This window comes from Bos indicus x Bos taurus, chromosome 13 (assembly GCF_003369695.1).
Source record: "Bos indicus x Bos taurus breed Angus x Brahman F1 hybrid chromosome 13, Bos_hybrid_MaternalHap_v2.0, whole genome shotgun sequence".
Lineage (NCBI taxonomy): Eukaryota > Metazoa > Chordata > Mammalia > Artiodactyla > Bovidae > Bos > Bos indicus x Bos taurus.
Genome location: NC_040088.1, coordinates 39754198 through 39779782, shown reverse-complemented (window position 1 = coordinate 39779782; position 25585 = coordinate 39754198). Strand labels below are relative to the sequence as shown.

Sequence of the window (25585 nt, the reverse complement as noted above, 5' to 3'; positions counted from 1 at the left end):
TCACTTTCACTTTTCACTTTCATGTATTGGAGAAGGAAATGGCAACCCACTCCAGTATTCCTGCCTGGAGAATCCCAGGGATGGGGGAGCCTGGTGGGCTGCCGTCTATGGGGTCACTCAGAGTTGGACACGACTGAAGTGACTTAGCAGTAACAGTAATAATCAACACTTTTAAATTGTGTGACTAGTGTGTCTTTCTGTACTATGAAGTAGTTGATTCAACTGATGTTTGATCAAAAGTGGGCTTCATAATTAGAAAAGTGAAATGACTGGTGTGTGGAGGTTTCTGTGTAAAGTTTGGTCAATAATTGTTTGGCACATTTCATCTTTATATAAGTTAAGTTTTTCTTTCTGATAAAAAAAAATGTAACTGGCTTCAATTCTCTTCTTACTCAGTGGGCACTGGTTTAATCCTTCTCCTCCTCCAATGTATCTGCTAACATTGGACAGTCAACTGGGGTGTTAACTTCCTGTTATTTGTAACCTGTGAAGGCAGAAGAAAACATCAGTCTGCTTATCAGATTAGAAACGAGCAATGTATCCTAGAGGCCAGAGAGTGAAGCTAAGTGACAGCCACTTCATTCCTTTCCTGGGATTTGGCAGCGCTGAAACTAAAGAGATAACAGAGGTGATTTGGGGTTGAGGTATAAATAGTAGTGGATGTAACATGAGCAGAAGGGACTTGGGTTGTCAAGCATTGAGTTCCTGGGTGACTCTGGGAGGGTCACATGATTCCACTAATCAGGCTAGGACCATGCCCTGTGAAAGGGGAGAGAGCACCCAGTCTTCACTCTGCATCAGGGTCTGAGGCTGTGCTCACCGGCAGATTACCCTGGGTTCCCCTCCAGTTTCGACCTCTTTCCCAGCTTGGCAGAAGTGGTGAGACTCGGCTGTCAAGATCACTGACTGTCAACTGCTTTGCTTTGAGAGCTTTTGCAATGGCCAGGTTTCTCTGTATGTTTTATTCCAGAACTCTTCCTCCTTCCAAAAAAGCATGACCCAGAGAAGTATTTGAGGTGGAAAGTCCTAAGGATGAGGTGAATAGGAACTAATTGGAGAGAATTGCTTCTCTACCGTGGGGTACCTTGTAGGTGCCAGGCAAGACACTCCAGCTGTGTTTTGCCTTGTACTTTGGTTGCTGCTTGGGAAACTTCTAATGCAAAATATAGTGTCATTTGAGGGGATAAGCTACCATCTTACAGGCCAGGTTTTGTAATGCATCCCTTGGGTGTTGTAATGTCTTTTTATTAAAGTGTAGTTTTCAGTGCTTGGACAGAAAAGGGACTAGCGGACAAGTTTCTAGACCTGAAGCCAGAAAGTTTGCTGTCTATCTTGTCTTTAGAGAATGTAGTAGTGACAAGGTCTGATCCTGAAACTTTGCATCTCACTTTTTTCATTTGGAAATTAGAAGGAAATATTCAGAGGCATTTTGGAAAGAGAAGACAGGACTTTCTAGTGCAAAGTAGGGTGCAGGGAGTAAAGTGTCCAGGTTAGTACTGAAGCTCACTAGTCCATTCCTCAGTACATTCTCCGAATGCCAGAATGTTTAAGAAAGACCAGGACTGAACCCAACAGAGGGTGGTTACACCAATTATCTAACTCCTTGTAATAGAAAAGATTCTACACATGTAAAATAAATGGAATATTACTCAGCATTTAAACTGTTAGTCCTGCCATTTGAAACCACACAGGTGAACTGAGAGAACTTTAGCTAAGTGAAGTAAGCCAGAAATAAAAAGACAAATAGTACATGATCTCTTTGTGAAAAGTGAAAGTGAAGTCACTCAGTCGTGTCTGACTCACTGGGACCCCATGGACTGTAGCTTACCAGGCTCTTCTGTCCATGGAATTTTCCAGGCAAGGTACATGAGTGCGTTGCCATTTCCTTCTCCAGGAGATCTTCTCGACCCAGGGATTTAACCCGGTTCTCCCACATTGTAAGTAGACGCTTTACCATCTGAAACACCAGGGGAGTCTCTTTGTAGGTGAAATCTAAAATAGTGTAACTTATAGAAACAAAGAGTAGAGAAATGAAGACCAGAAGCTGGAGATAAATCTGCGACAAATGGAAAAATATTGGTCAACAGTCTAGAACTTTGAGTGATAAGATGAATAAGTTGGTAACCTGATGGACAGCACCATGACAATAATTAAAAATAATGGGTGATACCCTGAGATTTTGTAGAGAGTAGATGTGAAGTCTTCTTACAAACCCCCTAAAGTAAGGTAAGTGAAATGAGGGATCTGCTAAATAGCTTGATTTTGGTGATCATAAACAATGGATCCTTATATGAGAACATCACTTTGTACACCTTGAATAGATACAGTTTATATTTGGTGTATTCCATTTGGTGCTTCAGTGGTAGACAGTGGTCTTAGAAGCTTTCACCATGTTTCTTGATGCTTTTTGTTATTGTTGCTTTTCAGTCACTAAGTCATGTCCAACTCTTTATGATCCTATGGATTGCAACAGACCTTACTCCCTGTCTCTATCTCCTGTAATTTAATGTCTTTACCATGTATCTTATACCTTTGTTGATTTTGCTTCAACTATCTTATAGTATAAATCATATTCATGACCACAACTTTATGCTGAGTTCTTTGGATCCACTGAACCTGGAGGTTGGCTTAGGGTCCTCTGATGCCAGTGATCAATCATGGATCATTAGGGATGTAAAGGTTACTGGGTGTGTATATAAAAATAAATAAATAAAAAATAAAATCTGACCAGGAACATTCAGGTAAACTGTCCAGGTTCAGCACCACACATACATATCTAATCAAAGACATGGAGAAACATTGATTTGGAAGATCAAAGCTTGTGCTAGCAATCTCTTAATCATGTGGATATTCAACTTCTACCTTTGTTGCTTATGTATGTTCCTAAGAGTGAAGCTCTTGTAGTCACCAAATTCACTATATTGACTATGCTCATGTGTACAAAAATGAAGAGCACATTGGCCAGGCCATTCGAAGCAAGATTGCAGATGGCACTGTGAAGAGAGATGATATATTCTACACTTCAAATGTGTTGTGTGTTGTGTATGTGAACATGTGTGCTAGTGAATGTGCCCAGGGGACTGTTTTTTATATAGGATCATTTGTTTGGTGAGCAGTTGATTGGTGAACTATGCTTCTTGGTATATTCTTAAGGTATTAGAAATCCTTGGTGTTCAGTGTTTAAGAATTGGCACATTACCATCATTGGTCAAGGAAGTAATATCAGAAGCCAAATGGTAAGACCAAATGAAAATTTACTAAGAATGTTTTATAAAATTTCCATTCTTTACTATTTGCAGCTTTGGTGTACTTCGCTTCAATCAGAGTTGGTCAGATCAGCCTTGGAAAAGTCACTGAAAACTCCTCAACTGGACTATGTCGATCTCTATATTATTCATTATCCACTGGCTGCAAAGGTTGGAAATTTGTGTGATCAGATCAATGTTATATCTTGTGTTAGAATGTGTGTCAGGAGGGGGCGGTCCTAAGATGGCAGATGAATAGGAAGGGGAGACCACTTTCTCCCCCACAAGTTCATTGAAAGAACATTTGAACGTTGAGCAAACTCCACAGAACAACTTCTGAACGCTGGCAGAGGACATCAGGCACCCAGAAAAGCCTCCCGTTGTCTTCGAAAGGAGGTAGGACAAAAAATAAAAGATAAAAAGAGAGACAAAAGAGTTAGGGATGGAGATCCATCCCAGGAAGGGAGTTTTAATAGAGGAGAAGTTTCCAAACACCAGGAAACCCTCTCACCAGCAGGTCTGGGGGAAGTTTTCGAATCTTGGAGGGCAACATAATCAGGAAGAAAAATAAATAAATAAAACCCACAGATTACATGCCTAAAGGCAACTCTGAGCAGAGAAGTACCCCAAACGCTCACATCCACCACCAGCAAGCAGGGGTGGGGTGGGGTGGGTGGGGTAGGGGTGGGGGGGTGTGAACGGAGAGGAGCAGGTGGCATTGCTTAGGGTAAGGACTGGGCCTGAATGCCTTGAGGGCAATCTGAGAGAGCTAACATGAGATAGCAACCTAAACTGTGGGATAGCCAGAGAGAGAGAGAAAAAGAGGAAGAGAGAACTATCCTACAAAAAGCCCTAACCTAAGGCACTGCCAGGCTGCTCACAGAACAAAGGACTGAGCCAATATCAGAGAAGAGCTAGTCGGCTGTGGACTGACCCATCCCCCGCCGGAGGCAGGGGCCAGGCGGGCACCTGCCAGAGCCGGAAAGGGGCAAACTCGGCCCCAGAGAGGGCATCCCCTACCAAAATGGGAACAGGCTTCCAGTTTTTAGCCGAAGACTTCCTGAGATTCTGGACGGTTAACATCCACTGGGAGGGTTGCAGCCAGAGATCAGTTCCCCAGAAGAGACACAGGGCACATGGGAGATGGGTGCAGCTGGAAACCGGAGCAGCTAGGACCAGGGAGGTGATAAGATGCACTGTACCTAAGGAGAGTGTGCTCCCCACGCACCTGGTCACCTGAGCTGCTCAGACACGGAAACGGGACAAAACGCAGGCCCAACTGAGTCTGCGCTTTTGTGGAGTACCCGAGAATCTGAACCGGAGTGGCTTAGACCTGGGAATTGCATGCAACCCAGGGCCCACTCCCTGCAGAGCAACCTGAAGCCTGAGCAGTGTAGTCTGGGAAACCACACACACAATGAGCTGGGACAAAGCCAGTGTGGCCGAGACACTGCAAGCACTCCCCACAAATGCCAGTGGTATTTGTTTGCAGTGCTCCCCTCTCCCCACAGCATGAATGAACAAGTGAGCCTAAACGAGAAACCACCTTTGCCCCCTTGTGTCAGGGCAGAAAGTAGACACTGAAGACACCTGCAGAACAGGAGAAGCCAAATAAACAGAGAACTGCTTTGGAAGTGACAGGTGCAACAGATTAAAATCCCTGTAGTTTAACACCTATTACATTAGAAGGGGCCTATAGATCTTGAAAAGTATAAGCTGGAACAAGGAACTATCTGAAACTGAACTGACCCCACACTGCCCACAACAGCACCAGAGAAATTCCTAGATATATTTTTACTATTATCATTTTTTTAATTTTTAAAAATTATTTTTCTTTTTTTTTAACTCCTCTATTACTCCTTTAATTTTCATTTTTAGAACCTACTATTCCTTGCAAAAAAAGACCCTATTTTTTTTTTTTTTTACAGCTGCGGCCGCCGGCCCACAGTCTGCTCTAGCTCGGGCCTAAGGCGGCTGGCGCCTAGAGGAGGCAAAAAGACCCTATTTTTAAAGCAAACTTCATATATATTTCTTATACTTTTTGTTATTTTGTTTGTTTATTTTGAATATTGTATTTTTGAGAGTCTAACCTCTACTCTAGATTTTTAATCTTTGCTTTACAGTATTTGTTATCAATTTTGTACATTTAAGAGTCCAATCTTAAGTACCCATTTTTACTTAGGAGTGTGATTACTGGCTTGATTACTCTCTCCCCCTTTGACTCTCCTTTTTCTCCCTCAGGTGACTTCTATCTCCTCCCTCCCCCTTCTCTTCTCAAGCCAACTCTGTGAATCTCTGTGGGTGTTCCAGGCTGTAGAGAACACTTAAGGAACTGAGCACTGCCTAGATCTATCTCTCTCCTTTTGATTCCCTCTTTTCTCCTCCTGCTCACCTCTATTTCTTTCCTCCCTCATCTCTTCTCTATGTAACTCCATGAACCTCTCTGAGGGTTCCAGACTATGGAGAGCACATAGGGAATTGTTTACTGGCTAGATTGCTCTCGCCCCTTTTGATTCCCCCTCTTCTCCTCCTGGTCACCTCTATCTCCCTCCTTCCTCTTTTCTTCTCCATGTAACTCTGTGAACCTCTGGGTGTCCCTCACTGTGGAGAATCTTTTCACCATTAACCTAGAAGCTTTATTATAAGTGCTGTTTGGATGGAGAAGTCTTGGGGCTACTGTAAGAATAAGACTGAAAACCAGAGGCAGGAGTCTTAAGCTCAAATCCGGAGAACACCAGAGAACTCCTGACTTCAGAGAACATTAAATGATAAGAACTCATCCAAAAGCCTCCATACCTACACTGAAACCAAGCACCACCCAAGAGCCAATAAGTTCCAGAACAAGACATACCATGTAAATTCTCCAGCAATGCAGGAATATAGCCCTGATATACAATATACAGGCTGCCCAGAGTCACACCAAACCCATAGACACCTCAAAACTCACTACTGGGCTCTGCATTGCACTCCAGAGAGAAGAAATCCAGCTCTACCCACCAGCACACCAACACAAGCTTCCCTAACCAGGAAACATTGACAAGCCACTCGTCCAAGCCCACCAACAGGGAGGAACCACCACAATAAAGAGAAACCACAAACTGCCAGAATACAGAAAGGCCACCCCAAACACAGCAATCTAAACAAGATGAAAAGGCAGAGAAATAATCAACAGGTAAAGGAACATGATAAACGCCCACCAAACCAAACAAAAGAGGAGGAGATAGGGAGTCTACCTGAAAAAGACTTTAATGATAATAAAAATGATCCAAAATCTTGAAAACAAAAAGGAGTTACAGATAAATAGCCTGGAGACAAGGATTGATAAGATACAAGAAATGTTTAACAAGGACCCAGAAGAAATAAAAAAGAGTCAATTAATAAAAAAAATAATGCAATAAATGAGATCAAAACCACTCTGGAGGGAACCAACAGTAGAATAATGGAGGCAGAAGATAGGATAAGTGAGGTAGAGGATAGAATGGTAGAAATAAATGAAGAAGACAGGAAAAAAGAAAAAAGAAATAAAAGAAATGAGGACAACCTCAGAGACCTCTGGGACAATATGAAATGCCCCAACATTCAAATCATAGGAGTCCCAGAAGAAGAAAACAAAAAGAAAGGCCATGAGAAAATACTCAAGGAGATAATAGTCAAAAACTTCCCTAAAATGGGAAAGGAAATAGTCACACAAGTCCAAGAAACCCAGAGAGTCCCAAACATGATAAACCCAAGGTGAAACACCCCAAGACACATATTAATCAAGTTAACAAAGATCAAACACAAAGAACAAATATTAAAACAGCAAGGGAAAAACAACAATTAACACATAAGGGGATTCTCATAAGGATAACAGCTGATCTTTCAGTAGAAACTCTTCAGGCCAGAAGGGAATGGCAGGACATACTTAAAGTGATGAGACAGAAAAACCTACAACCCAGGTTACTGTACCCAGCAAGGATCTCATTCAGATATGAAGGAGAAATCAAAAACTTTACAGACAAGCAAAGGCTGAGAGAATTCAGCACCACCAAACCAGCTCTTCAACAAATGCCAAAGGATCTTCTCTAGACAGGAAAAACAGGAAGCATGTATAAACTCAAACCCAAAACACCAAAGTAAATGGCAACAGGACCATACTTATCAATAATTACCTTAAAAGTAAATGAGTTGAATGCCCCAACCAACAAAGACTGGCTGAATGGATATAAAAACAAGACCCCTATATATGCTGTCTACAAAACACCTACCTCAAAACAAGGGACACATACAGACTGAAAGTGAAGGGCTGGAAAAATACATTTCATGCAAATGGAGATCAAAAAAAAAAAAAAAGGAGGAGTAGCAATACTCATATCAGATAAAATAAACTTTATTTTTTTTTTTTTTTTTTTTCTTTTTTTTTTTTTTTTTTTTTATAATAAAAAAAAAATTTAATCCGCCACAGGTATACATGTGTTCCCCATCCCGAACCCTCCTCCCTCCTCCCTCCCCATACCATCCCTCTGGGCCGTCCCAGTGCACCAGCCCCAAGCATCCAGCATCATGCATCGAACCTGGACTGGCAACTCGTTTCCTACATGATATTTTACATGTTTCACTGCCATTCTCCCACATCTTCCCACCCTCTCCCTCTCCCACAGAGTCCATAAGACTGTTCTATACATCAGTGTCTCTTTTGCTGTCACGTACACCGGGTTATTGTTACCATCTTTCTAAATTCCATATATATGCGTTAGTATACTGTATTTATGTTTTTCCTTCTGGCTTACTTCACTCTGTATAATAGGCTCCAGTTTCATCCACCTCATTAGAACTGATTCAAATGTATTCTTTTTAATGGCTGAGTAATACTCCATTGTGTATATGTACCACAGCTTTCTTATCCATTCATCTGCTGATGGACATCTAGGTTGCTTCCACGTCTTGGCTATTACAAACAGTGCTGCGATGAACATTGGGGTACACGTGTCTCTTTCCCTTCTGGTTTCCTCAGTGTGTATGCCCAGCAGTGGGATTGCTGGATCATAAGGCAGTTCTATTTCCAGTTTTTTAAGGAATCTCCACACTGTTCTCCATAGTGGCTGTACTAGTTTGCATTCCCACCAACAGTGTAAGAGGGTTCCCTTTTCTCCACACCCTCTCCAGCATTTATTATTTGTAGACTTTTGGATCGCAGCCATTCTGACTGGTGTGAAATGGTACCTCATAGTGGTTTTGATTTGCATTTCTCTGATAATGAGTGATGTTGAGCATCTTTTCATGTGTTTGTTAGCCATCTGTATGTCTTTTTTGGAGAAATGTCTATTTAGTTCTTTGGCCCATTTTTTGATTGGGTCGTTTATTTTTCTGGAGTTGAGCTGTAGGAGTTGCTTGTATATTTTTGAGATTAGTTGTTTGTCGGTTGCTTCATTTGCTATTATTTTCTCCCATTCTGAAGACTGTCTTTTCACCTTGCTAATAGTTTCCTTTGATGTGCAGAAGCTTTTAAGGTTAATTAGGTCCCATTTGTTTATTTTTGCTTTTATTTCCAATATTCTGGGAGGTGGGTCATAGAGGATCCTGCTGTGATGTATGTCGGAGAGTGTTTTGCCTATGTTCTCCTCTAGGAGTTTTATAGTTTCTGGTCTTACGTTTAGATCTTTAATCCATTTTGAGTTTATTTTTGTGTATGGTGTTAGAAAGTGGTCCAGTTTCATTCTTTTACAAGTGGTTGACCAGATTTCCCAGCACCACTTGTTAAAGAGATTGTCTTTAATCCATTGTATATTCTTGCCTCCTTTGTCGAAGATAAGGTGTCCATATGTGCGTGGATTTATCTCTGGGCTTTCTATTTTATTCCATTGATCAATATTTCTGTCTTTGTGCCAGTACCATACTGTCTTGATAACTGTGGCTTTGTAGTAGAGCCTGAAGTCAGGTAAGTTGATTCCTCCAGTTCCATTCTTCTTTCTCAAGATCGCTTTGGCTATTCGAGGTTTTTTGTATTTCCATACAAATTGTGAAATTATTTGTTCTAGCTCTGTGAAGAATACTGTTGGTAGCTTGATAGGGATTGCGTTGAATCTATAAATTGCTTTGGGTAGTATACTCATTTTCACTATATTGATTCTTCCAATCCATGAACATGGTATATTTCTCCATCTATTAGTGTCCTCTTTGATTTCTTTCACCAGTGTTTTATAGTTTTCTATATATAGGTCTTTAGTTTCTTTAGGTAGATATATTCCTAAGTATTTTATTCTTTCCGTTGCAATGGTGAATGGAATTGTTTCCTTAATTTCTCTTTCTGTTTTCTCATTATTAGTGTATAGGAATGCAAGGGATTTCTGTGTGTTGATTTTATATCCTGCAACTTTACTGTAGTCATTGATTATTTCTAGTAATTTTCTGGTGGACTCTTTAGGGTTTTCTATGTAGAGGATCATGTCATCTGCAAATAGTGAGATTTTTACTTCTTCTTTTCCAATTTGGATTCCTTTTATTTCTTTTTCTGCTCTGATTGCTGTGGCCAAAACTTCCAAAACTATGTTGAATAGTAATGGTGAAAGTGGGCACCCTTGTCTTGTTCCTGACATTAGAGGAAATGCTTTCAATTTTTCACCATTGAGGATAATGTTTGCAGTGGGTTTGTCATATATAGCTTTTATTATGTTGAGGTATGTTCCTTCTATTCCTGCTTTCTGGAGAGTTCTTATCATAAATGGATGTTGAATTTTGTCAAAGGCTTTCTCTGCATCTATTGAGATAATCATATGGTTTTTATTTTTCAATTTGTTAATGTGGTGTATTACATTGATTGATTTGCGGATATTGAAGAATCCTTGCATCCCTGGGATAAAGCCCACTTGATCATGGTGTATGATCTTTTTAATGTGTTGTTGGATTCTGATTGCTAGAATTTTGTTAAGGATTTTTGCATCTATGTTCATCAGTGATATTGGCCTGTAGTTTTCTTTTTTTGTGGGATCTTTGTCAGGTTTTGGTATTAGGGTGATGGTGGCCTCATAGAATGAGTTTGGAAGTTTACCTTCCTCTGCAATTTTCTGGAAGAGTTTGAGCAGGATAGGTGTTAGCTCTTCTCTAAATTTTTGGTAGAATTCAGCTGTGAAGCCGTCTGGACCGGGGCTTTTGTTTGCTGGAAGATTTTTGATTACAGTTTCAATTTCCATGCTTGTGATGGGTCTGTTAAGATTTTCTATTTCTTCTTGGTCGAGTTTTGGAAAGTTGTACTTTTCTAAGAATTTGTCCATTTCTTCCACGTTGTCCATTTTATTGGCATATAATTGTTGATAGTAGTCTCTTATGATCCTTTGTATTTCTGTGTTGTCTGTTGTGATCTCTCCATTTTCGTTTCTAATTTTGTTGATTTGATTTTTCTCCCTTTGTTTCTTGATGAGTCTGGCTAATGGTTTGTCAATTTTATTTATCCGTTCAAAGAACCAGCTTTTGGTTTTGTTGATTTTTGCTATGGTCTCTTTTGTTTCTTTTGCATTTATTTCTGCTCTAATTTTTAAGATTTCTTTCCTTCTACTAACCCTGGGGTTCTTCATTTCTTCCTTTTCTAGTTGCTTTAGGTGTAGAGTTAGGTTATTTATTTGACTTTTTTCTTGTTTCTTGAGGTGTGCCTGTATTGCTATGAACTTTCCCCTTAGGACTGCTTTTACCGTGTCCCACAGGTTTTGGGTTGTTGTGTTTTCATTTTCATTCGTTTCTATGCAAATTTTGATTTCTTTTTTGATTTCTTCTGTGATTTGTTGGTTATTCAGCAGCGTGTTGTTCAGCCTCCATATGTTGGAATTTTTAATAGTTTTTCTCCTGTAATTGAGATCTAATCTTACTGCATTGTGGTCAGAAAAAATGCTTGGAATGATTTCTATTTTTTTGAATTTACCAAGGCTAGCTTTATGGCCCAGGATGTGATCTATCCTGGAGAAGGTTCCATGTGCACTTGAGAAAAAGGTGAAATTCATTGTTTTGGGATGAAATGACCTATAGATATCAATTAGGTCTAACTGGTCTATTGTATCGTTTAAAGTTTGTGTTTCCTTGTTAATTTTCTGTTTAGTTGATCTATCCATAGGTGTAAGTGGGGTATTAAAGTCTCCCACTATTATTGTGTTATTGTTAATTTCTCCTTTCATACTTGTTAGCATTTGTCTTACGTACTGTGGTGCTCCCATGTTGGGTGCATATATGTTTATAATTGTTATATCTTCTTCTTGGATTGATCCTTTGATCATTATGTAGTGACCTTCTTTGTCTCTTTTCACCGCCTTTGTTTTAAAGTCTATTTTATCTGATATGAGTATTGCTACTCCTGCTTTCTTTTGGTCCCTATTTGCATGGAAAATCTTTTTCCAGCCCTTCACTTTCAGTCTGTATGTGTCCCCTGTTTTGAGGTGGGTCTCTTGTAGACAACATATGTAGGGGTCTTGTTTTTGTATCCATTCAGCCAGTCTTTGTCTTTTGGTTGGGGCATTCAACCCATTTACATTTAAGGTAATTACTGATAAGTATGTTCCCGTTGCCATTTACTTGATTGTTTGGGGTTCGAGTTTATACACCGAAATAGTCACACAAGTCCAAGAAACCCAGAGAGTCCCAAACATGATAAACCCAAGGTGAAACACCCCAAGACACATATTAATCAAGTTAACAAAGATCAAACACAAAGAACAAATATTAAAACAGCAAGGGAAAAACAACAATTAACACATAAGGGGATTCTCATAAGGATAACAGCTGATCTTTCAGTAGAAACTCTTCAGGCCAGAAGGGAATGGCAGGACATACTTAAAGTGATGAGACAGAAAAACCTACAACCCAGGTTACTGTACCCAGCAAGGATCTCATTCAGATATGAAGGAGAAATCAAAAACTTTACAGACAAGCAAAGGCTGAGAGAATTCAGCACCACCAAACCAGCTCTTCAACAAATGCCAAAGGATCTTCTCTAGACAGGAAAAACAGGAAGCATGTATAAACTCAAACCCAAAACACCAAAGTAAATGGCAACAGGACCATACTTATCAATAATTACCTTAAAAGTAAATGAGTTGAATGCCCCAACCAACAAAGACTGGCTGAATGGATATAAAAACAAGACCCCTATATATGCTGTCTACAAAACACCTACCTCAAAACAAGGGACACATACAGACTGAAAGTGAAGGGCTGGAAAAATACATTTCATGCAAATGGAGATCAAAAAAAAAAAAAAAAGGAGGAGTAGCAATACTCATATCAGATAAAATAAACTTTAAATAAAGGCTGTGAAAAAAGACAAAGAAGGACACTATATAATGATTAAAGGATCAATCCAAAAAGAAGATATAACAATTATAAATATATATGCACCCAACATAGGAGCACCACAATATGTAAGGCAAATGCAAACAAGTATGAAAGGGGAAATTAACAATAACACAATAATAGTGGGGGACTTTAATACCCCACTCACACCTATGGATAGATCAACTAAACAGAAAATTAACAAGGAAACACAAACTTTAAATGACACAATGGACCAGCTAGACCTAATTGATATCTATAGGACATTTCACCCCAAAACAATGAATTTCACCTTTTTCTCAAGTGCACACGGAACCTTCCTCAGGATAGGTCACATCCTGGGCCGTAAATCTAGCCTTGGTAAATTCAAAAATATTGAAATTATTCCAAGCATCTTTTCTGACCACAATGCAGTAAGGTTAGATATCAATTACAGTATAAAAAAACTATTAAAAATTCCAACATATGGAGGCTAAACAACACGCTTCTGAATAACCAACAAATCACAGAAGAAATCAAAAAAGAAATAAAAATATGTATAGAAATGAATGAAAATGAAAACACAACAACCCAAAACCTATGGGACACTGTAAAAGCAGTGCTAAGGGAAAGGTTCATAGCAATAACGGCTTACCTCAGGAAACAAGAAAAAAGTCAAATAAATAATCTAACTCTACAGTTAAAGCAACTAGAAAAGGAAGAAATGAAGAACCTCAGGGTTAGTAGAAGGAAAGAAATCTTAAAAATTAGGGCAGACATGCAAAAGAAACAATAGAGACCGTAGCAAAAATCAACAAAGCTAAAAGTTAGTTCTTTGAGATGATAAATAAAATTGACAAACAATTAGCCAGACTCATCAAGACACAAAGGGAGAAGAATCAAATCAACAAAATTAGAGACGAAAATGGAGAAATCAAAAAAGATAGCACAGAAATACAAAGGATCATAAGAGACTACTATCAACAACTATACGCCAATAAAATGGAAAATTTAGAAGAAATGGAAAAATTCTTAGAAAAGCACAACTTTCCAAAACTGAACCAGAAAGAAATAGAAAATCTTAATAGACCCATCACAAGCATGGAAATTGAAACTGTAATAAGAAGTCTTCCAGCAAACAAAAGCCCAGGACCAGATGGCTTCACAGCTGAATTCTACCAAAAATTTAGAGAAGAGCTAACACCTATCCTACTCAAACTCTTCCAGAAAATTGAAGAGGAAGGGTCAGCTTCCAAACACTTTCTATGAGGCCACCATCACCATAATACCAAAACCAGGCAAAGATGCCATAAAAAAAGAAAACTATAGGCCAATATCACTGAGGAACATAGATGCAAAAATCCTTAACAAAATTCTAGTAAACAGAATACAACAACATATTAAAAAGATCGTACATCATGACGAAGTGGGCTTTTTCCCAGGGATGCGAGGATTCTTCAATATCCTCAAATCAATCAATGTAATACATCACATTAACAAACTGAAAGATATAAACCATATGATTTTCTCAATAGATGTAGAGAAAGCCTTTGACACAATTCAACATCCATTTATGATTAAAAAAAAAAAAAACCTCCAGAAAGCAAGAATAGAAGGAACATACCTCAACATAATAAAAGCTATATATGACAAACCCACAGGAAAGATTATCCTCAATGGTGAAAAATTGAAGCATTTCCCCTAAAGTCAGGAACAAGACAAGGGTGCCCACTTTCACCATTACTATTCAACATAGTTTTGGAAGTTTTGGCCACAGCAATCAGAGAGAAAAAGAAATAAAAGGAATCCAGATTGGAAAAGAAGTAAAACTCTCACTGTTTGCAGATGACTTGATCCTCTACATAGAAAACCCTAAAGACCCCACCAGAAAATTACTAGAGCTTATCAATGAATATAGTAAAGTTGCAGGATATAAAATCAACACACAGGAATCCCTTGCATTCCTTTACACTAGCAATGAGAAAATAGAAAGAAAAATTAAGGAAACAATTCCATTTACCATTGTAATGAAAAGAATAAAATACTTAGGAATATATCTACCTAAAGAAACAAAAGACCTATATATAGAAAACTATAAAACACTGATGAAAGAAATCAAAGAGGACACTAACAGATGGAGAAATATACCATGTTCATGGATCAGAAGAATTAATATAGTGAAAATGAGTGTACTACCCAAAGCAATCTATAGATTCAGTGCAATCCCTATCAAGCTACCAAAGGTATTTTTCACAGAACTAGAACAAATAATTTCACAATTTGTATGGAAATACAAAAAACCTCGAATAGCCAAAGCTATCTTGAGAAAGAAGAATGGAACTGGAGGAATCAACCTGCCTGACTTCAGGCTCTACTACAAAGCCACAGTCATCAACACAGTATGGTACTGGCACAAAGACAGAAATATAGATCAATGGAACTAAGTAGAAAGCCCAGAGATAAATCCACATACCTATGGACACCTTATCTTTCACAAAGGAGGCAAGAATATACGATGGAGAAAAGACAATCTATTTAACAAGTGGTGCTGGGAAAACTGGTCAACTACTTGTAAAAGAATGAAACTAGACACTTTCTAACACCATACACAAAAATAAACTCAAAATGGATTAAAGATCTAAATGTAAGGCCAGAAACTATAAAACTCCTAGAGGAGAACATAGGCAAAACACTCTCTGACATAAATCACAGCAGGATCCTCTATGACCCACCTCCCAGAAAATTGGAAATAAGAGCAAAAATAAACAAATGGGATCTAATTAAAATTAAAAGCTTCTGCACAACAAAAGAAACTATAAGCAAGGTGAAAAGACAGCCTTCAGAATGGGAGAAAATAATAGCAAATGAAGCAACTGACAAACAACTAATCTCAAAAATATATAAGCAACTCCTGCAGCTCAATTCCAGAAAAATAAACGACCCAATCAAAACATGGGCCAAAGAACTAAATAGACATTTCTCCAAAGAAGACATACAGATGGCTAACAAACACATGAAAAGATGCTCAACATCACTCATTATCAGAGAAATGCAAATCAAACCACAATGAGGTACCATTTCACACCAGTCAAAATGGCTGTGATCCAAAAGTCTACAAGCAATAAATGCTGGAGAGGATGTGGAAAAAAGGGAACCCTCTTATATTGTTGGTGGGAATGCAAACTAGTACAGCCACTATGGACAACAGTGTGGAGATTCCTTAAAAAACTGGAAATAGAATTGCCATATGACCCAGCAATCCCACTACTGGGCATACACACTGAGGAAACCAGAATTGAAAGAGACATGTGTACTCCAATGTTCATTACAGCACTGTTTATAATAGCCAGGACATGGAAGCAACCTAGATGTCCATCAGTAGATGAATGGACAAGAAAGCTGTGGTACATATACACAATGGAATATTACTCAGCCATTAAAAAGAATACATTTGAATCAGTTTTAATGAGGTGGATGAAATTGGAGCCGATAATACAGAGTGAAGTAAGCCAGAAATAAAAACACCAATACAGTATACTAACACATATATATGGAATTTAGAAAGATGGTAACGACAATCCTGTATGGGAGACAGCAAAAGAGACACAGATGTATAGAACAGTCTTTTGGACTCTGTAGGAGAGGGAGGGGGGGGAATGATTTGGGAGAATGGCATCGAAACATGTGTAATATCATGTAAGAAGTGAATTGCCAGTCCAGGTTCGATGCAGGATAAAGGAAGCTTGGTGCTGGTGCACTGGGATGACCCAGAGGGATGGTATGGGGAAGGAGGTGGGAGGGGGGTTCAGGATTGGGAACACGTGTACACCCGTGGCAGATTCATGTTAATGTATGGCAAAATCAATACAATATTGTAAAGTAATTAGCCTCTAATAAAATAAATAAATTTAAATTAAAAAAAAAAAAAACACCAATGGAAATAGAACTGCCATATGACCCAGCAATCCCACTGCTGGGCATACACACCAAGAAAACCAGAGTTGAAAGAGACACATATATCCCAATGTTCACCGCAGCACTGTTTATAATAGCCAGGACATGGAAGCAACCTGGACGTCCATGAGCAGATGAATGGATAAGAAAGCTGTGGTACATATACACAATGGAGTATTACTCAGGCATTAAAAAGAATACATTTTAATCAGTTCTAATGAGGTGGATGAAACTGGAGCCTATTATACAGAGTGAAGTAAGCCAGAGAGTAAAACATCAATACAGTATACTAACACATATATATGGAATTTAGAAAGATGGTAACAATGACCCTGTATGGGAGACAGCAAAAGAGACACAGATGTATAGAACTGTCTTCTGGACTCTATGGGAGAATGCAAGGGTGGGATGATCTGGGAGAATAGCCTTGAAACATATATATTATCATATATGAAACAGATTGCCAGTCCAGGCTTGATGCATGAGACAGGGTGCTCAGGGCTGGTGCACTGGGGTGATCCAGAGGGATGGGATGGGGGCTCAGGAGGGGGAACACATGTAAACCCATGGATGATTCATATCAGTGTATGGCAAAACCCCCTACAATATTATAAAGTAATTAGTCTCCAACTAAAATAAATAAATTTAAAAAAAAGGAGATGCATCAACTTGCATGGATGGTTGAATTAAGGTTTTTCTTAGTAGATTGAAGGGATGATTACACTAGAGTAGAATCCCCCACATAATCATTTGTGGTCATCTATTTACCGAGTTTCTTTGAATCTGTTACATGCATCCCAGACAAAGGAGTTAATAATCTAGAGTCTCTGCCTGAAAATCTTGAGGAAGTAGAAATAGGTGGGTTCTGCACACAGTCCTGGTTATGACTTCTAAGTGTCTGGGGATTTCATGAACCAAGAGTTTGGTGAAGCCGTGGTGAGCATGACACTGCCCTACATTGAACATGATGACTTCATCTTGTCTTTCATCCTTTTAACTTGAGCAGATTCGGTTGTGCTCCCTCTTGGGTGAGTCTAAACCTTGTACCTTTATAGGGAATTGGGAGACATTGTCTACAGTCCTGCCCTACTTTACGATGAGATGTTTAGACTGCACTTAGTCATTAAGAATGTTTTGCTTAAAACTCAAATGGGGCACTGTATCAACATAGAGGGGTAGGATTTGGAGGGAGATGGGAAGAAGCTTGAAAAGGGAGGAGATATATGTTTACCTATGGCTGATTCATGTTGAGGTTTGACAGAAAACAACAAAATTCTGTAAAACACTGATCCTTCAATTAAAAAAAAAGAATTTAAAAAAAGGAAAGGTTTACTTTGCACTCTTGATTTCAAGTTACAGAAATCAACTCAAGCCATCTGATGCAAAATAGCTTAGTGGACTATGTAGTTGCAAATCTCAGACACAGAGAGATTTGAGGATTTGCAGGACTCTTCATAAATGTCTCCTTTTTCTATCCCTTATCATTACATTACTATATTTTCACTGAACATTTCCATTGGTGGCAAATGTGATTTTGGAGGCATTCCAAGGCTCATGGTCATGAATATTTGAGAGCATGTCTGGATCTTCCACATTCCATATCAGCCTAACAAGAGCCTTGTTGGTTCACATGCCTGCTGTAGGGCATCTGATGCTTGAAGAGAAAAGGAAACCTGATTATCTAGCCCAGGTGTCATTTGCAATTTTTATTCTGGAAATTATGGCATGGAACTTACTGCCATTCTCAGACCAGAGACATTTCAAGAGAGGCAAGTACAGGAAACAGACAAAATTCACAGAAGTCACTGGAAGTCCCTTTAAGAACATAGAAAAATTGTATTTTTTGTAACATATAATAAGTATAAGAGAATAGAATAAGCCTCCTTCCTGTAGACATTGCTTACAACTCCATACACAAATCACATTGCAAATATTAGTATGTAGAAATTTGTAAACCTACCTCATGGAGATTTAATTCCTGGTGCCTCGCAGCCTGGCTAAAGAGAAATTATTTTGTCACATCTCTAATATGCCTGCTTCTGTTCCATCCAGGGGAGGAATTATTTCCAAAAGATGGAGAGTGAAAATTGATATTTGATTCGTTGGATCTCTGTCACACGTGGGAGGTGAGTCCAGGGAGGAGAGAACCAGTGGAGGAGCCAGGAGAGGGAAAACCTCCTTCATTTCTTCCACCTGTGAGAATGGGCTGTGGCCCATCAGACTCAGCAGTTCATGAACCTAAGGGCTGGGATGCTCGGGTTGAGGGGAGGAAACCATTGCTGAAATGTTCACATAGAGGAATGAAATGGAGAATTTTGGACAATGAAGACAAGGCATTTCTTTCCTTCCATGTGATATGTCTTCTTTGGTTTTTTTTTTTTTTTTTTTTTTAAGGCAGAAATAGTAATTGTTCAACTGATGTGATGACTTTCTTCCCTTTTTCCTCTTGATACTCAATGCTAATTCTTGATGGTGACCATGTTTGTTGATTTTTTCAACATTTATTCTTGTTCTTGCCCATTCCAAGTGACCGCTCACCACCCCTCCCTCCCAGGCCCTGGAGAAATGTAAGGACACAGGGCTGACCAAGTCCATTAGGGTGTCCAACTTCAACCACAAGCAGCTGGAGAAGATTATGAACAAGCTGGGGCTCAAGTACAAGCCCGTCTGCAACCAGGTGAGCAGCTTGACTCCTCTCCCTCCTGCTCTTCAGAACCTCCTTCTTACACTGGAGCCAGATGTCTGTCTGTCCTTCTCTCCTGTTCATCTGACCTTTGTGGGACAGAGGACTCTAGAGAGCAGAGTCTCTGTCTGGGTGGTGTGAATAGAATCCAAAGTAGTATCTCTATGTAATCTGGATGGAAAAGGTGGGGAGGGCATCCTTCTGAATTTTGGATAGAATCTAGAGCTAGAGGTAGGAGGTGTTTCCCTGGGATTAAAGGATGACAAGAATGGATGGGAGAGTGCCCTGGAACGAACTGTGTATAGGAAGGAAGCCTTGAAAACATTGAATGGGAAGTAAATTAATAAAGTAACCAATCAGCTGAGATGAGTGTTAAGTGTTTTTGTGGGGTTCTGATGACTGAATCCTTAGTCTTGGTGTCTTAGCCTTTATGAGTCTCAACAGAGAGCACAGAACAGAAAATGTGCTGGAGATGATTAAAGTCATCCAGGTTAGAGGGTGAAGTTAAAGGCTAGAGGTGATGTTAACAGAAGATAAAACATTTACCCAAGAATATCTACTCAAATATAGAGTACACCTTTTTATTACTCAACCTGGACTGGTTCTCCCATCCATGGTCTGTCATAAAATTAACTGTATAAACACACTTTTCTCTACTTCTCTCTAGATGTTTATATTTCCATTTTACATTTAAAGTAGCAATCTTTCCTTTAGGCACTTAAAACTTTTAATCTGCCTCTGTCATGTTAATACTACCTTTTCAAATAATCTGACACTCTTCTCTGTTGACATTTTACAGGTGGAATGTCATCCTTATCTCAATCATAGCAAATTGTTGGATTTCTGCAAGTCACATGATATTGTTCTTTTAGCCCATGGTGTGCTGGGATCACAAGGAGTAAAAGAATGATATTGAATCCTATTGAAGACAAGTGGGAATTTCCCTAAAATTCAATTTTTGATGAGATATTTTAAAATACAGTACTCAGATAGCTCTTATAAGCAAAGGGGAGATAGGGGATGGATGGAATATTTTCTTTTCTTTTAATTTCCCATCGCCCAGCCATTTTTTTGTACATTGTAGTAGCTGTGATTCATGGGGTCACAAAGAGTTGGACGTGATTGAGCAACTGAACTGAACTGAACAGCTTGTAAACTCATCATTAAATGTCTGCAATAAAATCTATATATAATCCCCTAGTTGGAACCAGAGACAGAAGCTTATGTCATGATTTATGTAGTTATTAACTAATAAAACATTTCTAAAGATAGAAATTCCAAGCCTCAGTTACCTTATGTGTAAAATTGGGATAATAATATTATGATAGAAAAAAACAAACTTGAACCACTTCTATAAATATCTAAAGAAAAATAATGAAGAAATAAATGTCTCTGATTTTGAAACTACTTACTTTTTATTAATGCCTTAGGAAAGTGAACAGAGAAGGCAATGGCACCCCACTCCAGTACTCTTGCCTGGAAAATCCCATGGACAGAGGAGCCTGGTAGGCTGCAGTCCATGGGGTCACTAAGAGTCGGACACAACTGAACGACTTCACTTTCATTTTTCACTTTCATGCATTGGAGAAGGAAATGACAACCCACTCCAGTGTTCTTGCCTAAAGAATCCCAGGGATGGGGGAGTTTGGTGGGCTGCCATCTATGGAGTCGCACAGAGTCAGACACGACTGAAGCAACTTACCAGCAGCAGCAGCAGCAGCAGCAGGAAAGTGAAATTTAAAAAATTCCTGGTCTTTCCCTTCTGTTTCTCTGTTCATGCCCTTGATTATAGAAGAAAAACAACCTCTGAGAATTAAAGAAAAAACCCACAACTTTAGCAATCCTGGTCTCAGATCAATAATGCATCCAAATACCTGCAGAGTTTTGTAAACACAGAATGGGAGGTGACAGTTGAGATGCTGATTCAGTTTGTCTTCAGCTAAGCCATGAAATTTGTATTTCTAACAAAATCCCAGGTGATACTGATGATGCTGGTCCATGGACCACACTTTGTGAAGCACTGGTGTAGAGGACACCTACTTAATCTGTCTGGGAAAACTACTCACAGACTGAATACTTAGTCTCAGCTCCTCTGGATTTCTGAATTTCTTTCCAGGGTGAATGTGAACCACCCCATTCTCTTGGAGGACCCGGTTCTTTGTGCCATTGCCAAAAAGCACAAGTGAACTCCAGCTTTGGTTGTCCTTCACTATCAGATACAATGTGGGGTTGTGGTTCTGGCCAAGAGTTACAACAAAAAACGATTCAAAGAGAACATACATGTGATGAGTCGGGCTATGGGTAGAGGGCTCCTAAGGAATATCCTTCATTCCAAAGGGTCATTCTTTGTCTCTCAAGACTTTCCTTGAGTCAAGATGATTTACTGGTTCTTCCCTGTGCATTAATGCCTTGTGTGTATTCCTGATGATTTTCTCCTCTTGCTGTGGCAACAGGAGAGGTGGCCTGGTTGTAGAGGGTTCAGTTCTGTTCAGTTCAGTCACTCAGTCATGTATGACTCTTTGCGACTTCATGGACTGAAGCACGCCAGGCTTCCCTGTCCATCACCAACTCCCGGAGCTCGCTTAAACTCATGTCCACTGAGTCGGTGATGCCATCCAACCATTTCATCCTCTGTCTTCCCCTTTTCCTCCTGCCTTCAATCTTTCCCAGCATCAGGGTCTTTTCCAATGAGTCAGTTCTTTGCATCAGGTGGCCAAAGTATTGGAACTTCACCTTCAGCATCTGTCCTTCCAATGAATATTCAGGACTGATTTCCTTTACAATTGACTGGTTTAATTTCCTTACAGTCCAAGGAACTTTCAAGAGTTTTCTCCAACACCACAGTTCAAAAGCATCAGTTCTTAGGCACTCAGCTTTCTTTATGGTCCACCTCTCACATCCGTACATGGCTGCTGGAAAAACCACAGCTTTGACTATATGGACCTTTGTCAGTAAAGTAATGCCTCTGTTTTTTAATATACTGCCTAGGTTTGTCATAGCTTTTCTTAGAAGGAGCAAGGGTCTTTTAATTTCATGGCTGCAGTCACGATCTTCAGTGATTTTGCAGTCCAAGAAAATGAATTTGGACAGAAAATGGAGATTTTAGTTTCAGTGCTAGGTCTGCAATTTATCCTATCACCTTGTACAAATGATGTCTTCTTATCTTCATTCTCAATGGATGAAATTGCATTATGTGATTATTTTATGCCATTTGGACTGTTTTAACAAAATGCCACAAATTTGGTGTTTTAGAAACAATGAAAATTTGCTTCTCACATTTCTGAAGCTGGAGGTCTGAGGTCAGGGTGCATTCTTGGTCAGGTGAGGGCCCTCCTCCAGGCTTCTTCTTGTATTTTAATGTAGTTAAGGTGGGAAGGAGAGTTCTCCCAAGTTTCTTATATGACTATGATGTTGTTGAAATCTCATCACAAAGGCTCCACCATCATGACCTAATCACCTCTCAAAGGCTCCATTTCTAACACCATCCACATGTGAATTTTGGGGCACAAAAATTAGGGCAGCAATCTTTCATCTCCAAACCATAGTGGTTTTATTTTGCATTTTCCTGAATACTAATAAGGTTTCATCTTCATATGTTTAAACTTCTTGAGTTTCTGTCTTTGTGAAGTTCCTCTCAAGACTTTGTCCACTTTTGCATGGTGTCTCTCATTTGTTTTCTGTGAAACAGAGCATTACTGTACCCTTAAGCATAGGTGTACAGAAAACTCTCTCCAGTTTTCAGATTTAATACAGAGATCAGTTATGTGTCTCTTGATTCTATGGTTTGAGATTCCACCTGCACTCAGCTCAACTGTTGTCTTCTTGGCTGGGCTCTCATGCATTTGCTGTTCAGTTCAGTACAGCTAGGCAGTTCTGCTTTAGCACTTGTCAGAGGAGCCTGCATGCTTCTCCATGTAGTTTTTCATATATATTTGGCTAGAATCTGGTCAACTAACTTGGTTTTCATTTCAGGACAGCGCTGTAATTTCAAGCCAGGGAGAGGAAAAAAATCCATGTCATTATCTCAGCTCAGAAATAAGTCACCACTTCTTTTGGCAAACTTCAGTCTCCATTGGAAATTACAGGTCAGGCCATGTCAAGGGTCAGGTGCATGGTCCCCTGAAAAATTGTTTTTCTGTTTCCATTGAAATTTCATTCGAAAATATATCTGAAACTGATTTTTTTAATGCGGTATAAAAATGATTGCCTATATGTTTCTTTATTTAAATAGAAATCTAAGTGTCTGTGTATTTCATTGATTTTTATTATCAACTCTGTCATATAATAAGTGTCCATAAGTACATTTGTGGCCCTTCTCTTCTATTTAAGTATTCAGTTTTCTGTTCTGTGTTTTTAAAATGGAAAGTAAGTGTTCTTCCTTAGAATGGTACATTTGTCTTTAAGGATATCTTGACTGCTCTTGACTAGCTGTTCTTTTATTTAAAATTTAGTATTACTTTACTGACTTCCACAAAAGATTGTGTTTTAGACTTTGGTTCATGTTGCACTGAATCACTAGATCACTCTGGAAAATGTATTTCTTTAGAAAATTAAGCTTTTCTTTTCATGACTGTGATGTGAATTTTTAATAATTTGTGTTCTTTAATATTTTAAAGACTTTTCATTCATAACTGTTTACACTAAAGTGTTAGTTGCTTTAGTTGTGTCCAACTCTTTGTAACCCCATGGACTGTAGCCCACCCGGCTCCTCTGTCCATGTGATTCTCCAAGCAAGAATGCTGGAGTGGGTTGCCATTTTCTTCTCCAGGACATTTTCCCAACACAGGGGTCTTCTCCACTAAGGCACTGACATATAGGTTTTGTTAGATTTATTATATTAGATAATGAGCAAGTTTCATATCAGATTCCTGAACAGGCTTTCATGGGGAGCCTCCTTCCCACACTGCTTCAGCTGAATGCTGTCACCCTTAGGGCATGTTGGGGAGAGGCAATCAGTCTAGTGTCAGCTCAGGTTCAGTATCGAGTCAGGAGTGTCTAAAGCAGTGTGTTTGGAAAAAGCAAATTTTAGTTTGTTTTCTGTCACAAGTGATTCACTCAGAAAGATAAGGGACTGATGCACTGTAATGTTTGTGAGGTGGACAGAGTAGGAGAAGGTGTGGAAAGAAGAGGTGAGAATTCGTCAGAGGGGCCCAGATTGTTCTCCTGGAAGCTGAGGACAGACACGTCTTCCTGACTCTTCTTGTCTCCATCCAGCTGAAAAGTCTTCCAGTGCCCTGGAGGACGCCGGCTCCTTCCAGGAGAGGTTAATGTGATTGTTCCTTCCTTCCAGGTGTTTGGGTTTGAACTGAGTCCAGATGACATGAAAGCAATCGATGGCCTCAACAGAAATATAAGATATTATGAATTTCTAATGTAAGTGACTGTTTCACACACACAGTTTTGTTTTGTTTTGTTTTGTTTTGGTAGTAGACAGGTGAGCAGGGGAACTAAGCTTCTTAAAAGCTTCAGTCAGTCCTCTTTTCAGGACTGAAAAGAAAGACAGTCCAGCATAGGAGTCTTCCAGCATAGGAGTCAGCCAGGTACTTCCCGCAGACCTCAAACCAGAAGTTTCCTCCAGGGCTCCATCCTTGATCAACAGAAATGAGACTGGGGCCCAGGAGAGCCCATCAGTAAAATTCCCACAGTTAACATTGTGGTGAATGAATTCACTACTTTGTGCCCCTAATCCCTGTGCCTGGTGTACCTCCTCTCAGAGCCCAGGGAGCCAGGAAACACAAAGGGCACAGTGCCTGCAGCCCACTATTCTTTCAGGGACTAATGAACATGTTTAATGTTTAATTCTTTTCACATCAGGGGAAAATGATTATATTAATTATAAAACTATGTTATAATGAGGCCAGAGTTCATAAATGAATATATCTCTTTCTCTTCCAGTGGTGTCAGTCACCCTGAGCATCCATTCTCTGAATAATATTGACTCTCAGCTCTCCCTGTGGTTCTTCGATAACTTCATACTTCTAGGGTGGTTAAGAAAATTTTTGTGCCTGAAAGAGAAGTTTAAATAAAGTGTCTGAACTTTCTGAAACCTTGCCTTTCCTTTTAAAAATAAACTGTTTATGAAACAGCATAGACTTCAAAGTAAGAATACTCTTTTTCCTGATGATTGAAATAATACAGATATATGACAGAATATTTAGATAGAAAAGGGACAGGATAGGGAATGATGATAAGCTGTGTCCACTCAAAAACACTTCCTTTGGTGCATTTACATTGTGATTTTACTTGACAAATATGTGTGTTTGTTCATTTACAAAGACATATAAACTTCAATCTATAGGTTGTATACTTCTTTTGAAACATAGCCTAAGTATCTTGGTAAGCTAAAAATATGATTTTAAAAATCCAGTATTATATTTTGCTTCCTGTATAGCAAGCAGCACATCTTAGTTATTTTTGTAATTTCTTATTTGTC

At 39.2% G+C, this 25585-nt stretch overlaps 1 pseudogene; it reads left to right on the top strand.

Annotated features, from left to right (window-relative positions):
* Positions 1 to 535: 535 nt before the first annotated feature.
* On the top strand, positions 536 to 25147 carry LOC113902816 (annotated as a pseudogene).
* The last annotated feature ends 438 nt before the right edge of the window (positions 25148 to 25585 follow it).